Source organism: Tachypleus tridentatus, chromosome 8 (genome assembly GCF_004210375.1).
Source record: "Tachypleus tridentatus isolate NWPU-2018 chromosome 8, ASM421037v1, whole genome shotgun sequence".
Classification (NCBI taxonomy): domain Eukaryota; kingdom Metazoa; phylum Arthropoda; class Merostomata; order Xiphosura; family Limulidae; genus Tachypleus; species Tachypleus tridentatus.
In genome coordinates this window covers 156,702,231-156,708,230 of record NC_134832.1, presented here as the reverse complement: position 1 = coordinate 156,708,230, position 6,000 = coordinate 156,702,231, and positions in this window count along the sequence as shown.

The window sequence follows — 6,000 nt, the reverse complement described above, 5'->3', positions numbered from 1 at the left end:
TTCCAGAGTATATAGGTAATACAATAAAATATAACACCAACGTTTTGAGGCAGTCTTTTGGTTACAATGGAAAACCCGTTAAAATTCATATACACAGTATGTGTACACTAAAACATCGCATTCACATCTACCTAATGTCTTACTTACATTGCAGTATTATGCTGTACAATATAGAGGGTGCGACCGAAGAGGGAAGACGTTGAAATGTTAAGCTCTTACAATTTCTAAAACTTATTTAATGTTTATATCATAATTTGTAGTAATTCGGGTTGAATAACACCACAGTAATTTTAATAAATAAAAGTAAGACGGTAAAATTTTTATCTCAGAGTTTGGTGGTGTAAATTTTACTTAGTACGTAATCGTAAAACAGGATAGATAAACTGTTCTTTTAAATAAATACAATCTAATAACTAGGTTACTGTCTCTTGATTAGCTTATTTACTGGAACTCAGATCGATTAGTTTAAATTCAGCTTAGTGTTACACTGCTAGTGTTATATATTTATAAAGGTTGGTTATAAAGCAGGCTAAATATTTTATTATTAACGTCACATATACTTTTAGTTGTAATACATGGTTAAGTTCTGTATAATTAAACTTAATTATTTTAGTATAAAAACGATAAGAAATATTGGTTGTTAAACGTTAGTCTTAACAGAAAGTGTTAAAAATAAGCTATTGGTGTAATAAATACTGAATACGGTAAAGTACATATACAATGGTTAAGAAGGCTAGTGCAGGAGTTAAACATTCAAAGTTTGTTAAGTGTATTGGGTGAAATGAATGGAGTTTAGGAGCTAGGGAGCAGCATGTGCTTTTGAAGAACATAGTAATGGAGATGTGCAATTTTTATGTAGAGCTTGTAGGTTTGAGATTATCTAATAAAACCAAAGGCAACAGATAAAAGGGTATCCGAGATGGAGGGGTTGTCGAAATCTCTGAAATTTTGTCTTGAAAACAGAAGAGTTGGGGATCTGATTGAAATGTTTAAGATTGTAAAGTGAACTGATTATATTCATGCATCATCTTTGACAGTGAGAATAGTAGGACTAGGGGATATGTACATTTTGGCAGGGTTAGAGTCATCTTCAGCTAGGTTCTATTTTTAGAATGGGTTGCAAAGGCAGTAAATATAAATGAGTTTATAAAAGAAAGCTTGAAAAGTATTTGAATGTTAAAAAATCCCTTAAAGCCAGCCTTTATTTCAAGTGCCCACAAATTATGGTTCTAGGTTTAGAGAAAGTTATAGTTCTCATTATGAAGTATATAGCAGTAGAAATACAAATATTTGTAATTTTTCTGTCACAAAATTAGTTGTGGGGGTTAATATCTGGCCATATGTACTAAATATAATATGATGTTTATTAAATTTCTCAAAAATAAATCATCTCTTCTATTTTTACCACTACAAAGTGCATGAATGTTTTTGTAGTTTCTTTCATATTGTGCAACGTACATTCCAATAACCACATTAGCAATTGTGCACGACTCTTACAAAAGTTTTGGTTTCCGAGTCATTTCCACAATATTCTGTTCCGATAAGAGAAATGGAACAATTTATTAAATGTTCAGAGAGAGTTTGAAAACAAATCTAAATTATTGGATTTTGTAACAAATAATTTTGTTTTGAAAAGATGTTTCTAAATTTGTCTTTTAAGTAGTCATTTAATTTTCCAAACTGCAAATGGTAATACAAATATAATAAAATCTTTTTCTTATTAAACTATTTGTCATTAGAAAACCTAATTTCTTTTTTTTTTGTTTTTCATTATTTAGTTTCAGTTTCCATTGGATCAAGGGTTTAACCATTTTTTAGGTTATCAAAAGAAAAGTTAGTTATACAAGTGTCCTGAACAGTTTAAACCATTATATTAAAAAGAAATGTATATTACATTTGTTATTATTAAGAATAAGACTGATGCATATGAACTGTAAAACTAATGGAATTATTGACATGTATCAAATTTACTGTTGAAGAACAAGTTGTATGTTTAAATAGTGACAGAGTTTTAAAGTTTCAACATAAATCAACATTTACTAGTCTCTATTTTCACTTTGATGGTTTTCTACCTTTTGACATCAAAACCAAAGTAATTCACATTTTAATAAAGCAAGCTTGTAAAATAGTTTCTTCTCTGTTTTAAGTAGTAGTAGTTAATATAATGTACCATCCATTTAGTTGGAGGAATCAGGTTGGGCCAAGCCAAATGATCCACTATAAAATTTATCATTCATGGGACATGACACGCTAAAAGACTGAGAATGTGAGAATAAGTACAGTAGAGAAGACCCACAATTTAAAAACAAAGACCTTGAGAATATGTGCCCTCTTAATGAGAAATATGAAAGACCACCATGGAATTTTTGGGATACATCATGAAGATCTTCCCCTTTAAGAGAGTCAGGCCTTGAACCATGGCCCAGTGTACAGCAGGGAGTTTGAGAATGTTGATTTGGAAGGTAGATGTGTTGTGTATCTTAATACCCTGAATCTCCTGACCTAGGATATATGTCCCCATTCTTGAAGAGATGCATCTGTGAACAGGTGTATCTCAGGATAAGGAGGTGGGATTAGTACACTGATAGTAGCATTGCTCTGATCTAACCACCATTGAAGATCTGTGACGTTACTCCTGAGTAAGAAGACCAAATGATTCAATGGATCAGAATTCATGATCCACTGGTTGCACAGTGACCACTGAAGGGACCTCATATGCACTCATTCCTAGAGAATAAAGGATTCAAGAGATGCCCACATCCCCAAAAGGGAGAGAACCATCTGTGCAATAAAGGAAGGAGATGTAACTAGAGGCCCAATAGGAGTTTGATGAGCCTGTAAATGTTGAAAAACACCCAGGTGGACAAGGTATTGAGTTGGCAAAATAATGTATATATCTATTATGACAATAAAGTCTGCCTACATGGCTTTTGTAAGGAGACTTGGGGCACTGTTCTGACAAGATGGTGCCAGATGTAGTCAGTCAGGCCAAAGTAATACAGGTGATGAGTAAAAGCTTGAACCACTCTGCAGAAGATATAGTGCTGATGGGAGGCCAAAATACAGAGCTCTGAACTGCAGTACCTGACAGTTGTGCACAAACTGAAGAAATCAGCATGATGACTGTATTATGGGAATGTGAAAATGAGCATCTGTAGTATAACTTGGTCATCTAAAGCCAAAATGTCATCATAGGTTCAAAAAGGATTCCAACACGAATGTTCCAAAAATAGACTTAACTGAGAAAAACTGATTAGATGCTGATCTCCTGTCTTCTTGTGCACAGCAAAGAAATGGGATCAAAACTCTTTACTGCCCTTTTGGATAACATCTCTTTTGGATAACCTAGTTCCATTCACCTCAGAACAGTTGGAGGTGAAAAAGCAAAAGGTTGGGAGGATAATGGAGATGGACATATAAACTGAATGGTCAACCCTGATGCCAGAATATGGATCTGTGGCAAAGATAGTTCAGGTGTTCAGAAAACTATGTAATTGTGCTTCCACTGGCCCCTAGAGCACAGGGTAGTCACTGATGTCGTTGCCACTATTCTGCCAGTTGCATCTTGAACCTTAAAATTTTGTCTCCTTTTGTCAAAGTACATACAGATAAGTTTGATTACTTTAGAACACCCTTTGACAACACAAATTATTCTCCTTATCTCTATTAAACTGTAAAACTCACTTTCAGGTAACACTTGTTGAGGATAACAACTCACACACTACCTAACTGCACATCTAACGTTTTACTGACTTAATGCTTTTTGACTAAACTTCTAACTACTTTACAAATTACCAATCAAGGCTAAACTGCCAATCATATCTAATCTGTCTAATTATCTCTCACTTGACTTTGCTCTACTTAACTTGCACTAGCTCATTCACTGAGACCTCGAACTTTCTATAAACTAGGAGATGCTATAATGTAACAACACTCTTGCAGTGAGAAAAACATAGAGATAATGAGAATAGTACTGAAGATTCAAGTAATAAAACATCAACAAAGCTTAGTACAATAATCTAACTGAATATATAATGTACAACGTACCAAGTTACATAAAATTTGTCACAACTATTGCTTTTAATATAATTAACATTTGTGGTATGAAAACTAAATAAACCAAATAATAAATATTAAGCCAAATATTCTTGTATATCCAAAAGACACCAAGTATGGAGTCAGATTGAGGAACAACATGGAAGGTTTAACCAGCAAACTGAAACAAGCAGTTTCATGGAGTACAAGTGATACAACTATGAAAGAGGCCTTCCAAGAAGATGTGAAGAGTCATCCATGTAATAACAGAAATAAAATCTGAGACTGTGAACATGGCAAGCAACCACTCCCATGACTCTGTGGAAAAAATAAAGATCCAAAGTAATGTCAAAAGGTGAGAACTCAAAACTGGTATACACAATTCTGGGGAACAAATTACAGGAGGATGATGAAGCAACTGGAACATCAATGAAGAAGACACGTTTTAAAGTGAGGATAATGGTTGAGAAAAAGTAAATAACAGAACTCCTGGTCTTTTAGGGAGCAAGAAGATAAGAATAAAACCTAGAAGAGGACAAAGGACTCTCTTAATGGTTCTCTTGAACAAAAGATCTGATACCATAACTTAAAGACACACAGGTCTGGAAGACAGAAGAAAAACAAAAAGTAAATAACAGAACTCCTGGTCTTTTAGGGAGCAAGATGATAAGAATAAAACCTAGAAGAGGACAAAGGACTCTCTTAATGGTTCTCTTGACCAAAAGATCTGACACCATAACTTAAAGATGCACAGGACTGGAAGACAGAAGAAAAACAAAAAGTAAATAACAGAACTCCATTTCCTGGTAGGAAGCAAGAAGATAAGAATAAAACCTAGAAGAGGACAAAGGACTCTCTTAATGGTTCTCTTGACCAAAAGATCTGATACCATAACTTAAAGACGCACAGGACTGGAAGACAGAAGAAAAAACGAAAAGTAAATAACAGAACTCCTGGTCTTTTAGGGAGCAAGAAGATAAGAATAAAACCTAGAAGAGGACAAAGGACTCTCTTAATGGTTCTCTTGACCAAAAGATCTGATACCATAACTTAAAGATGCACAGGACTGGAAGACAGAAGAAAAAACAAAAGGTAAATAGAAAAGTTATGTATGAGAACTTGAATAATACACCAATTATCTATCAGTAGGGTTCAGTGGTCTACAAACAGAAAGACTTCCATCAATCGGACCTGAACCAAGTGGCTATAAAGGGAGATAAGTCACATCACCAATATAATGTGCAATAGCAAATGCATGGAAGGAAAGCAGCAATATACAGAGAGATGTGAGGGTTCATGTAGTTGAGAAACAGGTGAGAATTCATAAGGCTATAAGAAACAAACATCAAAGGCTAAAAAAGAGAACAATCATCAGGCAGTTTCCAAGGTATTAGGAATGGAAAAGATAAACAACAGAGAGAAGATTGTCATGTCCACAAAGGTCCCAACAGCAGAGGAAACCAAGTAAGCAGAAAGAAATCATAAGGCAAACCATATATCTAAAAATGTTAGGATCATGGTGTAAGACTTCAGATAGAGATATAGACAGATTGTATAGAGTAGAGGAAGAGGCAATAGAAACCATAACATGTAGAATACTGCCAGTAATGTCATCCACAGTCTATGAGCTTCTAGTGTTAGTTGTGTTGCCAGAACTTCAGGAAAAGGTTGTAGTCATTGTCACTTGGGAATTTGTTGTGATTAAATTTATATTTCTTGTAGGCAGTAAGTGAAAGATGATCGCTATTGGAATCAAAGAAAATAAATACTGGAATAAAGGCAGCACAAATCTCACTACATTGAACAGAGTTAAAACTTTGAGAAACATGTATATTCATGACAGGTTTAAGGAAAAGAATGATGTTAACGTTCAGTGCAAGTATATATGGAGAGCTACTGCGTATGTAGACTGTGTAACCCTTCTACTGAAGTAATTTCATCGGAGGATAAACATAAAAAACTTGT